The 15,883-nt window shown below is 44.4% G+C and overlaps 9 non-coding genes and 10 pseudogenes across 9 annotated transcripts; all 19 read right to left on the bottom strand.

Annotated features, from left to right (window-relative positions):
- Positions 1-389: 389 nt before the first annotated feature.
- LOC140017451 (5S ribosomal RNA) lies at positions 390-508 on the bottom strand. Its single transcript, XR_011823760.1, has one exon. It is a non-coding gene; the product is annotated as a 5S ribosomal RNA (ribosomal RNA).
- A 927-nt stretch (positions 509-1,435) lies between these two features.
- LOC140020623 (5S ribosomal RNA) lies at positions 1,436-1,553 on the bottom strand (annotated as a pseudogene).
- Positions 1,554-1,964: 411 nt separating this feature from the next.
- On the bottom strand, positions 1,965-2,083 carry LOC140017450 (5S ribosomal RNA). Its single transcript, XR_011823759.1, has one exon. It is a non-coding gene; the product is annotated as a 5S ribosomal RNA (ribosomal RNA).
- Positions 2,084-3,009: 926 nt separating this feature from the next.
- Positions 3,010-3,127, bottom strand: LOC140019888 (5S ribosomal RNA; annotated as a pseudogene).
- Positions 3,128-3,538: 411 nt separating this feature from the next.
- Positions 3,539-3,657, bottom strand: LOC140017619 (5S ribosomal RNA). Its single transcript, XR_011823927.1, has one exon. It is a non-coding gene; the product is annotated as a 5S ribosomal RNA (ribosomal RNA).
- Positions 3,658-4,070: 413 nt separating this feature from the next.
- LOC140017951 (5S ribosomal RNA) lies at positions 4,071-4,189 on the bottom strand. Its single transcript, XR_011824256.1, has one exon. It is a non-coding gene; the product is annotated as a 5S ribosomal RNA (ribosomal RNA).
- A 927-nt stretch (positions 4,190-5,116) lies between these two features.
- LOC140019887 (5S ribosomal RNA) lies at positions 5,117-5,234 on the bottom strand (annotated as a pseudogene).
- Positions 5,235-6,159: 925 nt separating this feature from the next.
- LOC140019885 (5S ribosomal RNA) lies at positions 6,160-6,277 on the bottom strand (annotated as a pseudogene).
- A 411-nt stretch (positions 6,278-6,688) lies between these two features.
- On the bottom strand, positions 6,689-6,807 carry LOC140017449 (5S ribosomal RNA). The gene has a single exon (XR_011823758.1). It is a non-coding gene; the product is annotated as a 5S ribosomal RNA (ribosomal RNA).
- A 927-nt stretch (positions 6,808-7,734) lies between these two features.
- Positions 7,735-7,852, bottom strand: LOC140019884 (5S ribosomal RNA; annotated as a pseudogene).
- Positions 7,853-8,263: 411 nt separating this feature from the next.
- On the bottom strand, positions 8,264-8,382 carry LOC140017448 (5S ribosomal RNA). The gene has a single exon (XR_011823757.1). It is a non-coding gene; the product is annotated as a 5S ribosomal RNA (ribosomal RNA).
- Positions 8,383-9,309: 927 nt separating this feature from the next.
- LOC140019883 (5S ribosomal RNA) lies at positions 9,310-9,427 on the bottom strand (annotated as a pseudogene).
- Positions 9,428-10,352: 925 nt separating this feature from the next.
- LOC140019882 (5S ribosomal RNA) lies at positions 10,353-10,470 on the bottom strand (annotated as a pseudogene).
- A 412-nt stretch (positions 10,471-10,882) lies between these two features.
- On the bottom strand, positions 10,883-11,001 carry LOC140017447 (5S ribosomal RNA). The gene has a single exon (XR_011823756.1). It is a non-coding gene; the product is annotated as a 5S ribosomal RNA (ribosomal RNA).
- A 926-nt stretch (positions 11,002-11,927) lies between these two features.
- Positions 11,928-12,045, bottom strand: LOC140019881 (5S ribosomal RNA; annotated as a pseudogene).
- Positions 12,046-12,457: 412 nt separating this feature from the next.
- LOC140017446 (5S ribosomal RNA) lies at positions 12,458-12,576 on the bottom strand. Its single transcript, XR_011823755.1, has one exon. It is a non-coding gene; the product is annotated as a 5S ribosomal RNA (ribosomal RNA).
- A 927-nt stretch (positions 12,577-13,503) lies between these two features.
- LOC140019880 (5S ribosomal RNA) lies at positions 13,504-13,621 on the bottom strand (annotated as a pseudogene).
- A 919-nt stretch (positions 13,622-14,540) lies between these two features.
- Positions 14,541-14,664, bottom strand: LOC140020454 (5S ribosomal RNA; annotated as a pseudogene).
- A 413-nt stretch (positions 14,665-15,077) lies between these two features.
- On the bottom strand, positions 15,078-15,196 carry LOC140017950 (5S ribosomal RNA). The gene has a single exon (XR_011824255.1). It is a non-coding gene; the product is annotated as a 5S ribosomal RNA (ribosomal RNA).
- Between the last annotated feature and the right edge of the window lie 687 nt (positions 15,197-15,883).

Raw genomic sequence — 15,883 nt, 5'->3', positions numbered from 1 at the left:
CTTTTAAACTGTCACGTCCTGTGAAGCAGTTTGGCTTTTCTGGACCCGAATTCATTCTAAGCGTCAATTCATGAATTTCCTCTCATCCTTTTATTTATTTACTTTTATATTTTTTTCTTGTTGCTTTGCACCTTTTTTTTCCCTCGTCGCACAACTCTCAATTATCCTGAAATTGATCCTTCACGCTTGCGCTTATAAATTTGCGCCGACAACTTTGACCGACGATCCGGGCTTCGATCCAGCCGTACCGTTCCTGACTTGTCTCGCGCCTTCAGATCCGCCTTCATGCGTCGATGAGAAGCAAAATATAAAGCAATCGTTCCGACGGAGCTAAATTACAACAGCATAAAGAACGAAGGGGAAATTTGGATTTCGAAACAAAAAAGGGAGGGGTGCAACACGAGGACTTCCCAGGGGGTCACCCATCCTAGTACTACTCTCGCCCAAGCACGCTTAACTTCGGAGTTCTGATGGGATCCGGTGCATTAGTGCTGGTATGATCGCACCCGCCATGTTCCTTTCGCTTTATTCTTTTAAACTGCCCCGTCCTGTGAAGCAGTGTGGCTTTTCTGGACCCGAATTCATTTTAAGCGTCAATTCAAGAATTTCCCCTCATCCTTTTATTTATTTACTTTTACATTTTTTTCTTGTTGATTTGCACCATTTTTTTTTCCCTCGTCGCGCAACTCTCAATTATCCTGAAATTGATCCTTCACGCTTGCGCTTATACATTTGCGCCGACAACTTTGACCGACGATCCGGGCTTCGATCCAGCCGTACCGTTCCTGACTTGTCTCGCGCCTTCAGATCCGCCTTCATGCTTCGATGAGAAGCAAAATATAAAGCAATCGTTCCGACGGAGCTAAATTACTACAGCATAAAGAACGAAGGGGAAATTTGGATTTCGAAACAAAAAAGGGAGGGGTGCAACACGAGGATTTCCCAGGGGGTCACCTAGGGGTGTCAACGGGCCGGGTCCGGGCCGGAATTCATTATTCCGGACCCGGACCCGGATCCGACCCGTTTACCCGACGGGTCTTTTATTCGGTGTTCCGGATCCGGACCCGCCGAGTCTCGGATCCGGGTCGGGTCTACCCGAACAAATTTCCCAAAATTTACAATTTCTAACAAAAAAGAGAAAAAGATATATTTGTAAACAAATTTCTAGCTAATGCAAAGAAAAAACCAAATAAGAAAATAAATCAAATTGATTTTACTCAAATACATCATCCTAATCAAATTATATTGATAATATATATTTTTTATAAATTATTAAATCATTTATATCCGGATCCGGGTCTAATACGGGTCGGAATACTATATTCCGTATCCGACCCGTTTTTTTGTTTGAAAAAACGGATCCGGATCCGGATAACGGAATTAAATCCCTACCCATACCCGCAAAAATTCCAGGGATCCGATCCGAATCCGGGTGTAGACCCGACCCGTTGACCGGCCTAGGGTCACCCATCCTAGTACTACTGTCACCCAAGCACGCTTAACTTCGAAGTTCTGATGGGATCCGGTGCATTAGTGCTGGTATGATCGCACCCGCCACGTTCCTTTCGCTTTATTCTTTTAAACTGTCACGTCCTGTGAAGCAGTTTGGCTTTTCTGGACCCGAATTCATTCTAAGCGTCAATTCATGAATTTCCTCTCATCCTTTTATTTATTTACTTTTATATTTTTTTCTTGTTGCTTTGCACCTTTTTTTTCCCTCGTCGCACAACTCTCAATTATCCTGAAATTGATCCTTCACGCTTGCGCTTATAAATTTGCGCCGACAACTTTGACCGACGATCCGGGCTTCGATCCAGCCGTACCGTTCCTGACTTGTCTCGCGCCTTCAGATCCGCCTTCATGCGTCGATGAGAAGCAAAATATAAAGCAATCGTTCCGACGGAGCTAAATTACAACAGCATAAAGAACGAAGGGGAAATTTGGATTTCGAAACAAAAAAGGGAGGGGTGCAACACGAGGACTTCCCAGGGGGTCACCCATCCTAGTACTACTCTCGCCCAAGCACGCTTAACTTCGGAGTTCTGATGGGATCCGGTGCATTAGTGCTGGTATGATCGCACCCGCCATGTTCCTTTCGCTTTATTCTTTTAAACTGCCACGTCCTGTGAAGCAGTTTGGCTTTTCTGGACCCGAATTCATTCTAAGCGTCAATTCATGAATTTCCTCTCATCCTTTTATTTATTTACTTTTACATTTTTTTCTTGTTGATTTGCACCATTTTTTTTCCCTCGTCGCGCAACTCTCAATTATCCTGAAATTGATCCTTCACGCTTGCGCTTATACATTTGCGCCGACAACTTTGACCGACGATCCGGGCTTCGATCCAGCCGTACCGTTCCTGACTTGTCTCGCGCCTTCAGATCCGCCTTCATGCTTCGATGAGAAGCAAAATATAAAGCAATCGTTCCGACGGAGCTAAATTACTACAGCATAAAGAACGAAGGGGAAATTTGGATTTCGAAACAAAAAAGGGAGGGGTGCAACACGAGGATTTCCCAGGGGGTCACCTAGGGGTGTCAACGGGCCGGGTCCGGGCCGGAATTCATTATTCCGGACCCGGACCCGGATCCGACCCGTTTACCCGACGGGTCTTTTATTCGGTGTTCCGGATCCGGACCCGCCGAGTCTCGGATCCGGGTCGGGTCTACCCGAACAAATTTCCCAAAATTTACAATTTCTAACAAAAAAGAGAAAAAGATATATTTGTAAACAAATTTCTAGCTAATGCAAAGAAAAAACCAAATAAGAAAATAAATCAAATTGATTTTACTCAAATACATCATCCTAATCAAATTATATTGATAATATATATTTTTTATAAATTATTAAATCATTTATATCCGGATCCTGGTCTAATACGGGTCGGAATACTATATTCCGTATCCGACCCGTTTTTTTGTTTGAAAAAACGGATCCGGATCCGGATAACGGAATTAAATCCCTACCCATACCCGTAAAAATTTCAGGGATCCGATCCGGATCCGGGTGTAGACCCGACCCGTTGACCGGCCTAGGGTCACCCATCCTAGTACTACTGTCGCCCAAGCACGCTTAACTTCGAAGTTCTGATGGGATCCGGTGCATTAGTGCTGGTATGATCGCACCCGCCACGTTCCTTTCGCTTTATTCTTTTAAACTGTCACGTCCTGTGAAGCAGTTTGGCTTTTCTGGACCCGAATTCATTCTAAGCGTCAATTCATGAATTTCCTCTCATCCTTTTATTTATTTACTTTTATATTTTTTTCTTGTTGCTTTGCACCTTTTTTTTCCCTCGTCGCACAACTCTCAATTATCCTGAAATTGATCCTTCACGCTTGCGCTTATAAATTTGCGCCGACAACTTTGACCGACGATCCGGGCTTCGATCCAGCCGTACCGTTCCTGACTTGTCTCGCGCCTTCAGATCCGCCTTCATGCGTCGATGAGAAGCAAAATATAAAGCAATCGTTCCGACGGAGCTAAATTACAACAGCATAAAGAACGAAGGGGAAATTTGGATTTCGAAACAAAAAAGGGAGGGGTGCAACACGAGGACTTCCCAGGGGGTCACCCATCCTAGTACTACTCTCGCCCAAGCACGCTTAACTTCGGAGTTCTGATGGGATCCGGTGCATTAGTGCTGGAATGATCGCACCCGGCATGTTCCTTTCGCTTTATTCTTTTAAACTGCCACGTCCTGTGAAGCAGTTTGGCTTTTCTGGACCCGAATTCATTCTAAGCGTCAATTCATGAATTTCCTCTCATCCTCTTCTTTATTTACTTTTACATTTTTTTCTTGTTGATTTGCACCATTTTTTTTTCTCTCGTCGCGCAACTCTCAATTATCCTGAAATTGATCCTTCACGCTTGCGCTTATACATTTGCGCCGACAACTTTGACCGACGATCCGGGCTTCGATCCAGCCGTACCGTTCCTGACTTGTCTCGCGCCTTCAGATCCGCCTTCATGCGTCGATGAGAAGCAAAATATAAAGCAATCGTTCCGACGGAGCTAAATTACTACAGCATAAAGAACGAAGGGGAAATTTGGATTTCGAAACAAAAAAGGGAGGGGTGCAACAAGAGGACTTCCCAGGGGGTCACCCATCCTAGTACTACTCTCGCCCAAGCACGCTTAACTTCGGAGTTCTGATGGGATCCGGTGCATTAGTGCTGGTATGATCGCACCCGACATGTTTCTTTCGCTTTATTCTTTTAAACTGCCCCGTCCTGTGAAGCAGTGTGGCTTTTCTGGACCCGAATTCATTTTAAGCGTCAATTCAAGAATTTCCCCTCATCCTTTTATTTATTTACTTTTACATTTTTTTCTTGTTGATTTGCACCATTTTTTTTTCCCTCGTCGCGCAACTCTCAATTATCCTGAAATTGATCCTTCACGCTTGCGCTTATACATTTGCGCCGACAACTTTGACCGACGATCCGGGCTTCGATCCAGCCGTACCGTTCCTGACTTGTCTCGCGCCTTCAGATCCGCCTTCATGCTTCGATGAGAAGCAAAATATAAAGCAATCGTTCCGACGGAGCTAAATTACTACAGCATAAAGAACGAAGGGGAAATTTGGATTTCGAAACAAAAAAGGGAGGGGTGCAACACGAGGATTTCCCAGGGGGTCACCTAGGGGTGTCAACGGGCCGGGTCCGGGCCGGAATTCATTATTCCGGACCCGGACCCGGATCCGACCCGTTTACCCGACGGGTCTTTTATTCGGTGTTCCGGATCCGGACCCGGCGAGTCTCGGATCCGGGTCGGGTCTACCCGAACAAATTTCCCAAAATTTACAATTTCTAACAAAAAAGAGAAAAAGATATATTTGTAAACAAATTTCTAGCTAATGCAAAGAAAAAACCAAATAAGAAAATAAATCAAATTGATTTTACTCAAATACATCATCCTAATCAAATTATATTGATAATATATATTTTTTATAAATTATTAAATCATTTATATCCGGATCCGGGTCTAATACGGGTCGGAATACTATATTCCGTATCCGACCCGTTTTTTTGTTTGAAAAAACGGATCCGGATCCGGATAACGGAATTAAATCCCTACCCATACCCGCAAAAATTCCAGGGATCCGATCCGAATCCGGGTGTAGACCCGACCCGTTGACCGGCCTAGGGTCACCCATCCTAGTACTACTGTCGCCCAAGCACGCTTAACTTCGAAGTTCTGATGGGATCCGGTGCATTAGTGCTGGTATGATCGCACCCGCCATGTTCCTTTCGCTTTATTCTTTTAAACTGCCACGTCCTGTGAAGCAGTTTGGCTTTTCTGGACCCGAATTCATTCTAAGCGTCAATTCATGAATTTCCTCACATCCTTTTATTTATTTACTTTTATATTTTTTTCTTGTTGCTTTGCACCTTTTTTTTCCCTCGTCGCACAACTCTCAATTATCCTGAAATTGATCCTTCACGCTTGCGCTTATACATTTGCGCCGACAACTTTGACCGACGATCCGGGCTTCGATCCAGCCGTACCGTTCCTGACTTGTCTCGCGCCTTCAGATCCGCCTTCATGCTTCGATGAGAAGCAAAATATAAAGCAATCGTTCCGACGGAGCTAAATTACTACAGCATAAAGAACGAAGGGAAAATTTGGATTTCGAAACAAAAAAGGGAGGGGTGCAACACGAGGATTTCCCAGGGGGTCACCTAGGGGTGTCAACGGGCCGGGTCCGGGCCGGAATTCATTATTCCGGACCCGGACCCGGATCCGACCCGTTTACCCGACGGGTCTTTTATTCGGTGTTTCGGATCCGGACCCGGCGAGTCTCGGATCCGGGTCGGGTCTACCCGAACAAATTTCCCAAAATTTACAATTTCTAACAAAAAAGAGAAAAAGATATATTTGTAATCAAATTTCTAGCTAATGCAAAGAAAAAACCAAATAAGAAAATAAATCAAATTGATTTTACTCAAATACATCATCCTAATCAAATTATATTGATAATATATATTCTTTATAAATTATTAAATCATTTATATCCGGATCCGGGTCTAATACGGGTCGGAATACTATATTCCGTATCCGACCCGTTTTTTTGTTTGAAAAAACGGATCCGGATCCGGATAACGGAATTAAATCCCTACCCATACCCGCAAAAATTTCAGGGATCCGATCCGGATCCGGGTGTAGACCCGACCCGTTGACCGGCCTAGGGTCACCCATCCTAGTACTACTGTCGCCCAAGCACGCTTAACTTCGAAGTTCTGATGGGATCCGGTGCATTAGTGCTGGTATGATCGCACCCGCCATGTTCCTTTCGCTTTATTCTTTTAAACTGCCACGTCCTGTGAAGCAGTTTGGCTTTTTTGGACCCGAATTCATTCTAAGCGTCAATTCATGAATTTCCTCTCATCCTTTTATTTATTTACTTTTATATTTTTTTCTTGTTGCTTTGCACCTTTTTTTTCTCTCGTCGAACAACTCTCAATTATCCTGAAATTGATCCTTCAAGCTTGCGCTTATACATTTGCGCCGACAACTTTGACCGACGATCCGGGTTTCGATCCAGCCGTACCGTTCCTGACTTGTCTCGCGCCTTCAGATCCGCCTTCATGCTTCGATGAGAAGCAAAATATAAAGCAATCGTTCCGACGGAGCTAAATTACTACAGCATAAAGAACGAAGGGGAAATTTGGATTTCGAAACAAAAAAGGGAGGGGTGCAACACGAGGACTTCCCAGGGGGTCACCCATCCTAGTACTACTCTCGCCCAAGCACGCTTAACTTCGGAGTTCTGATGGGATCCGGTGCATTAGTGCTGGTATGATCGCACCCGCCATGTTCCTTTCGCTTTATTCTTTTAAACTGCCCCGTCCTGTGAAGCAGTGTGGCTTTTCTGGACCCGAATTCATTCTAAGCGTCAATTCAAGAATTTCCCCTCATCCTTTTATTTATTTACTTTTACATTTTTTTCTTGTTGATTTGCACCATTTTTTTTTCCCTCGTCGCGCAACTCTCAATTATCCTGAAATTGATCCTTCACGCTTGCGCTTATACATTTGCGCCGACAACTTTGACCGACGATCCGGGCTTCGATCCAGCCGTACCGTTCCTGACTTGTCTCGCGCCTTCAGATCCGCCTTCATGCTTCGATGAGAAGCAAAATATAAAGCAATCGTTCCGACGGAGCTAAATTACTACAGCATAAAGAACGAAGGGGAAATTTGGATTTCGAAACAAAAAAGGGAGGGGTGCAACACGAGGATTTCCCAGGGGGTCACCTAGGGGTGTCAACGGGCCGGGTCCGGGCCGGAATTCATTATTCCGGACCCGGACCCGGATCCGACCCGTTTACCCGACGGGTCTTTTATTCGGTGTTCCGGATCCGGACCCGCCGAGTCTCGGATCCGGGTCGGGTCTACCCGAACAAATTTCCCAAAATTTACAATTTCTAACAAAAAAGAGAAAAAGATATATTTGTAAACAAATTTCTAGCTAATGCAAAGAAAAAACCAAATAAGAAAATAAATCAAATTGATTTTACTCAAATACATCATCCTAATCAAATTATATTGATAATATATATTCTTTATAAATTATTAAATCATTTATATCCGGATCCGGGTCTAATACGGGTCGGAATACTATATTCCGTATCCGACCCGTTTTTTTGTTTGAAAAAACGGATCCGGATCCGGATAACGGAATTAAATCCCTACCCATACCCGCAAAAATTTCAGGGATCCGATCCGGATCCGGGTGTAGACCCGACCCGTTGACCGGCCTAGGGTCACCCATCCTAGTACTACTGTCGCCCAAGCACGCTTAACTTCGAAGTTCTGATGGGATCCGGTGCATTAGTGCTGGTATGATCGCACCCGCCATGTTCCTTTCGCTTTATTCTTTTAAACTGCCACGTCCTGTGAAGCAGTTTGGCTTTTTTGGACCCGAATTCATTCTAAGCGTCAATTCATGAATTTCCTCTCATCCTTTTATTTATTTACTTTTATATTTTTTTCTTGTTGCTTTGCACCTTTTTTTTCTCTCGTCGAACAACTCTCAATTATCCTGAAATTGATCCTTCAAGCTTGCGCTTATACATTTGCGCCGACAACTTTGACCGACGATCCGGGTTTCGATCCAGCCGTACCGTTCCTGACTTGTCTCGCGCCTTCAGATCCGCCTTCATGCTTCGATGAGAAGCAAAATATAAAGCAATCGTTCCGACGGAGCTAAATTACTACAGCATAAAGAACGAAGGGGAAATTTGGATTTCGAAACAAAAAAGGGAGGGGTGCAACACGAGGACTTCCCAGGGGGTCACCCATCCTAGTACTACTCTCGCCCAAGCACGCTTAACTTCGGAGTTCTGATGGGATCCGGTGCATTAGTGCTGGTATGATCGCACCCGCCATGTTCCTTTCGCTTTATTCTTTTAAACTGCCCCGTCCTGTGAAGCAGTGTGGCTTTTCTGGACCCGAATTCATTCTAAGCGTCAATTCAAGAATTTCCCCTCATCCTTTTATTTATTTACTTTTACATTTTTTTCTTGTTGATTTGCACCATTTTTTTTTCCCTCGTCGCGCAACTCTCAATTATCCTGAAATTGATCCTTCACGCTTGCGCTTATACATTTGCGCCGACAACTTTGACCGACGATCCGGGCTTCGATCCAGCCGTACCGTTCCTGACTTGTCTCGCGCCTTCAGATCCGCCTTCATGCTTCGATGAGAAGCAAAATATAAAGCAATCGTTCCGACGGAGCTAAATTACTACAGCATAAAGAACGAAGGGGAAATTTGGATTTCGAAACAAAAAAGGGAGGGGTGCAACACGAGGATTTCCCAGGGGGTCACCTAGGGGTGTCAACGGGCCGGGTCCGGGCCGGAATTCATTATTCCGGACCCGGACCCGGATCCGACCCGTTTACCCGACGGGTCTTTTATTCGGTGTTCCGGATCCGGACCCGGCGAGTCTCGGATCCGGGTCGGGTCTACCCGAACAAATTTCCCAAAATTTACAATTTCTAACAAAAAACAGAAAAAGATATATTTGTAAACAAATTTCTAGCTAATGCAAAGAAAAAACCAAATAAGAAAATAAATCAAATTGATTTTACTCAAATACATCATCCTAATCAAATTATATTGATAATATATATTTTTTATAAATTATTAAATCATTTATATCCGGATCCGGGTCTAATACGGGTCGGAATACTATATTCCGTATCCGACCCGTTTTTTTGTTTGAAAAAACGGATCCGGATCCGGATAACGGAATTAAATCCCTACCCATACCCGCAAAAATTCCAGGGATCCGATCCGAATCCGGGTGTAGACCCGACCCGTTGACCGGCCTAGGGTCACCCATCCTAGTACTACTGTCGCCCAAGCACGCTTAACTTCGAAGTTCTGATGGGATCCGGTGCATTAGTGCTGGTATGATCGCACCCGCCATGTTCCTTTCGCTTTATTCTTTTAAACTGCCACGTCCTGTGAAGCAGTTTGGCTTTTCTGGACCCGAATTCATTCTAAGCGTCAATTCATGAATTTCCTCACATCCTTTTATTTATTTACTTTTATATTTTTTTCTTGTTGCTTTGCACCTTTTTTTTCCCTCGTCGCACAACTCTCAATTATCCTGAAATTGATCCTTCACGCTTGCGCTTATACATTTGCGCCGACAACTTTGACCGACGATCCGGGCTTCGATCCAGCCGTACCGTTCCTGACTTGTCTCGCGCCTTCAGATCCGCCTTCATGCTTCGATGAGAAGCAAAATATAAAGCAATCGTTCCGACGGAGCTAAATTACTACAGCATAAAGAACGAAGGGAAAATTTGGATTTCGAAACAAAAAAGGGAGGGGTGCAACACGAGGATTTCCCAGGGGGTCACCTAGGGGTGTCAACGGGCCGGGTCCGGGCCGGAATTCATTATTCCGGACCCGGACCCGGATCCGACCCGTTTACCCGACGGGTCTTTTATTCGGTGTTCCGGATCCGGACCCGGCGAGTCTCGGATCCGGGTCGGGTCTACCCGAACAAATTTGCCAAAATTTATAATTTCTAACAAAAAAGAGAAAAAGATATATTTGTAAACAAATTTCTAGCTAATGCAAAGAAAAAACCAAATAAGAAAATAAATCAAATTGATTTTACTCAAATACATCATCCTAATCAAATTATATTGATAATATATATTTTTTATAAATTATTAAATCATTTATATCCGGATCCGGGTCTAATACGGGTCGGAATACTATATTCCGTATCCGACCCGTTTTTTTGTTTGAAAAAACGGATCCGGATCCGGATAACGGAATTAAATCCCTACCCATACCCGTAAAAATTTCAGGGATCCGATCCGGATCCGGGTGTAGACCCGACCCGTTGACCGGCCTAGGGTCACCCATCCTAGTACTACTGTCGCCCAAGCACGCTTAACTTCGAAGTTCTGATGGGATCCGGTGCATTAGTGCTGGTATGATCGCACCCGCCACGTTCCTTTCGCTTTATTCTTTTAAACTGTCACGTCCTGTGAAGCAGTTTGGCTTTTCTGGACCCGAATTCATTCTAAGCGTCAATTCATGAATTTCCTCTCATCCTCTTATTTATTTACTTTTACATTTTTTTCTTGTTGATTTGCACCATTTTTTTTCCCTCGTCGCGCAACTCTCAATTATCCTGAAATTGATCCTTCACGCTTGCGCTTATAAATTTGCGCCGACAACTTTGACCGACGATCCGGGCTTCGATCCAGCCGTACCGTTCCTGACTTGTCTCGCGCCTTCAGATCCGCCTTCATGCGTCGATGAGAAGCAAAATATAAAGCAATCGTTCCGACGGAGCTAAATTACAACAGCATAAAGAACGAAGGGGAAATTTGGATTTCGAAACAAAAAAGGGAGGGGTGCAACACGAGGACTTCCCAGGGGGTCACCCATCCTAGTACTACTCTCGCCCAAGCACGCTTAACTTCGGAGTTCTGATGGGATCCGGTGCATTAGTGCTGGTATGATCGCACCCGCCATGTTCCTTTCGCTTTATTCTTTTAAACTGCCACGTCCTGTGAAGCAGTTTGGCTTTTCTGGACCCGAATTCATTCTAAGCGTCAATTCATGAATTTCCTCTCATCCTTTTATTTATTTACTTTTACATTTTTTTCTTGTTGATTTGCACCATTTTTTTTCCCTCGTCGCGCAACTCTCAATTATCCTGAAATTGATCCTTCACGCTTGCGCTTATACATTTGCGCCGACAACTTTGACCGACGATCCGGGCTTCGATCCAGCCGTACCGTTCCTGACTTGTCTCGCGCCTTCAGATCCGCCTTCATGCTTCGATGAGAAGCAAAATATAAAGCAATCGTTCCGACGGAGCTAAATTACTACAGCATAAAGAACGAAGGGGAAATTTGGATTTCGAAACAAAAAAGGGAGGGGTGCAACACGAGGATTTCCCAGGGGGTCACCTAGGGGTGTCAACGGGCCGGGTCCGGGCCGGAATTCATTATTCCGGACCCGGACCCGGATCCGACCCGTTTACCCGACGGGTCTTTTATTCGGTGTTCCGGATCCGGACCCGCCGAGTCTCGGATCCGGGTCGGGTCTACCCGAACAAATTTGCCAAAATTTATAATTTCTAACAAAAAAGAGAAAAAGATATATTTGTAAACAAATTTCTAGCTAATGCAAAGAAAAAACCAAATAAGAAAATAAATCAAATTGATTTTACTCAAATACATCATCCTAATCAAATTATATTGATAATATATATTTTTTATAAATTATTAAATCATTTATATCCGGATCCGGGTCTAATACGGGTCGGAATACTATATTCCGTATCCGACCCGTTTTTTTGTTTGAAAAAACGGATCCGGATCCGGATAACGGAATTAAATCCCTACCCATACCCGCAAAAATTTCAGGGATCCGATCCGGATCCGGGTGTAGACCCGACCCGTTGACCGGCCTAGGGTCACCCATCCTAGTACTACTGTCGCCCAAGCACGCTTAACTTCGAAGTTCTGATGGGATCCGGTGCATTAGTGCTGGTATGATCGCACCCGCCATGTTCCTTTCGCTTTATTCTTTTAAACTGTCACGTCCTGTGAAGCAGTTTGGCTTTTCTGGACCCGAATTCATTCTAAGCGTCAATTCATGAATTTCCTCTCATCCTCTTATTTATTTACTTTTACATTTTTTTCTTGTTGATTTGCACCATTTTTTTTCCCTCGTCGCGCAACTCTCAATTATCCTGAAATTGATCCTTCACGCTTGCGCTTATACATTTGCGCCGAAAACTTTGACCGACGATCCGGACTTCGATCCAGCCGTACCGTTCCTGACTTGTCTCGCGCCTTCAGATCCGCCTTCATGCTTCGATGAGAAGCAAAATATAAAGCAATCGTTCCGACGGAGCTAAATGACTACAGCATAAAGAACGAAGGGGAAATTTGAATTTCGAAACAAAAAAGGGAGGGGTGCAACACGAGGACTTCCCAGGGGGTCACCCATCCTAGTACTACTCTCGCCCAAGCACGCTTAACTTCGGAGTTCTGATGGGATCCGGTGCATTAGTGCTGGTATGATCGCACCCGACATGTTTCTTTCGCTTTATTCTTTTAAACTGCCCCGTCCTGTGAAGCAGTGTGGCTTTTCTGGACCCGAATTCATTTTAAGCGTCAATTCAAGAATTTCTCCTCATCCTTTTATTTATTTACTTTTACATTTTTTTCTTGTTGATTTGCACCATTTTTTTTTCCCTCGTCGCGCAACTCTCAATTATCCTGAAATTGATCCTTCACGCTTGCGCTTATACATTTGCGCCGACAACTTTGACCGACGATCCGGGCTTCGATCCAGCCGTACCGTTCCTGACTTGTCTCGCGCCTTCAGATCCGCCTTCATGCTTCGATGAGAAGCAAAATATAAAGCAATCGTTCCGACGGAGCTAAATTACTACAGCATAAAGAACGAAGGGGAAATTTGGATTTCGAAACAAAAAAGGGAGGGGTGCAACACGAGGATTTCCCAGGGGGTCACCTAGGGGTGTCAACGGGCCGGGTCCGGGCCGGAATTCATTATTCCGGACCCGGACCCGGATCCGACCCGTTTACCCGACGGGTCTTTTATTCGGTGTTTCGGATCCGGACCCGGCGAGTCTCGGATCCGGGTCGGGTCTACCCGAACAAATTTCCCAAAATTTACAATTTCTAACAAAAAAGAGAAAAAGATATATTTGTAATCAAATTTCTAGCTAATGCAAAGAAAAAACCAAATAAGAAAATAAATCAAATTGATTTTACTCAAATACATCATCCTAATCAAATTATATTGATAATATATATTTTTTATAAATTATTAAATCATTTATATCCGGATCCGGGTCTAATACGGGTCAGAATACTTTATTCCGTATCCGACCCGTTTTTTTGTTTGAAAAAACGGATTCGGATCCGGATAACGGAATTAAATCCCTACCCATACCCGCAAAAATTCCAGGGATCCGATCCGAATCCGGGTGTAGACCCGACCCGTTGACCGGCCTAGGGTCACCCATCCTAGTACTACTGTCGCCCAAGCACGCTTAACTTCGAAGTTCTGATGGGATCCGGTGCATTAGTGCTGGTATGATCGCACCCGCCATGTTCCTTTCGCTTTATTCTTTTAAACTGCCACGTCCTGTGAAGCAGTTTGGCTTTTCTGGACCCGAATTCATTCTAAGCGTCAATTCATGAATTTCCTCACATCCTTTTATTTATTTACTTTTATATTTTTTTCTTGTTGCTTTGCACCTTTTTTTTCCCTCGTCGCACAACTCTCAATTATCCTGAAATTGATCCTTCACGCTTGCGCTTATACATTTGCGCCGACAACTTTGACCGACGATCCGGGCTTCGATCCAGCCGTACCGTTCCTGACTTGTCTCGCGCCTTCAGATCCGCCTTCATGCTTCGATGAGAAGCAAAATATAAAGCAATCGTTCCGACGGAGCTAAATTACTACAGCATAAAGAACGAAGGGAAAATTTGGATTTCGAAACAAAAAAGGGAGGGGTGCAACACGAGGATTTCCCAGGGGGTCACCTAGGGGTGTCAACGGGCCGGGTCCGGGCCGGAATTCATTATTCCGGACCCGGACCCGGATCCGACCCGTTTACCCGACGGGTCTTTTATTCGGTGTTTCGGATCCGGACCCGGCGAGTCTCGGATCCGGGTCGGGTCTACCCGAACAAATTTCCCAAAATTTACAATTTCTAACAAAAAAGAGAAAAAGATATATTTGTAATCAAATTTCTAGCAAATGCAAAGAAAAAACCAAATAAGAAAATAAATCAAATTGATTTTACTCAAATACATCATCCTAATCAAATTATATTGATAATATATATTTTTTATAAATTATTAAATCATTTATATCCGGATCCTGGTCTAATACGGGTCGGAATACTATATTCCGTATCCGACCCGTTTTTTTGTTTGAAAAAACGGATCCGGATCCGGATAACGGAATTAAATCCCTACCCATACCCGCAAAAATTTCAGGGATCCGATCCGGATCAGGGTGTAGACCCGACCCGTTGACCGGCCTAGGGTCACCCATCCTAGTACTGCTGTCGCCCAAGCACGCTTAACTTCGAAGTTCTGATGGGATCCGGTGCATTAGTGCTGGTATGATCGCACCCGCCATGTTCCTTTCGCTTTATTCTTTTAAACTGTCACGTCCTGTGAAGCAGTTTGGCTTTTCTGGACCCGAATTCATTCTAAGCGTCAATTCATGAATTTCCTCTCATCCTCTTCTTTATTTACTTTTACATTTTTTTCTTGTTGATTTGCACCATTTTTTTTTCCCTCGTCGCGCAACTCTCAATTATCCTGAAATTGATCCTTCACGCTTGCGCTTATACATTTGCGCCGACAACTTTGACCGACGATCCGGGCTTCGATCCAGCCGTACCGTTCCTGACTTGTCTCGCGCCTTCAGATCCGCCTTCATGCGTCGATGAGAAGCAAAATATAAAGCAATCGTTCCGACGGAGCTAAATTACTACAGCATAAAGAACGAAGGGGAAATTTGGATTTCGAAACAAAAAAGGGAGGGGTGCAACAAGAGGACTTCCCAGGGGGTCACCCATCCTAGTACTACTCTCGCCCAAGCACGCTTAACTTCGGAGTTCTGATGGGATCCGGTGCATTAGTGCTGGTATGATCGCACCCGACATGTTTCTTTCGCTTTATTCTTTTAAACTGCCCCGTCCTGTGAAGCAGTGTGGCTTTTCTGGACCCGAATTCATTTTAAGCGTCAATTCAAGAATTTCCCCTCATCCTTTTATTTATTTACTTTTACATTTTTTTCTTGTTGATTTGCACCATTTTTTTTTCCCTCGTCGCGCAACTCTCAATTATCCTGAAATTGATCCTTCACGCTTGCGCTTATACATTTGCGCCGACAACTTTGACCGACGATCCGGGCTTCGATCCAGCCGTACCGTTCCTGACTTGTCTCGCGCCTTCAGATCCGCCTTCATGCTTCGATGAGAAGCAAAATATAAAGCAATCGTTCCGACGGAGCTAAATTACTACAGCATAAAGAACGAAGGGGAAATTTGGATTTCGAAACAAAAAAGGGAGGGGTGCAACACGAGGATTTCCCAGGGGGTCACCTAGGGGTGTCAACGGGCCGGGTCCGGGCCGGAATTCATTATTCCGGACCCGGACCCGGATCCGACCCGTTTACCCGACGGGTCTTTTATTCGGTGTTCCGGATCCGGACCCGGCGAGTCTCGGATCCGGGTCGGGTCTACCCGAACAAATTTCCCAAAATTTACAATTTCTAACAAAAAAGAGAAAAAGATATATTTGTAATCAAATTTCTAGCTAATGCAAAGAAAAAACCAAATAAGA

The sequence above is a fragment of the Coffea arabica genome, chromosome 11c (genome assembly GCF_036785885.1).
Source record: "Coffea arabica cultivar ET-39 chromosome 11c, Coffea Arabica ET-39 HiFi, whole genome shotgun sequence".
Taxonomy (NCBI): domain Eukaryota; kingdom Viridiplantae; phylum Streptophyta; class Magnoliopsida; order Gentianales; family Rubiaceae; genus Coffea; species Coffea arabica.
This window is presented reverse-complemented; position numbering and strand designations above follow the sequence as displayed.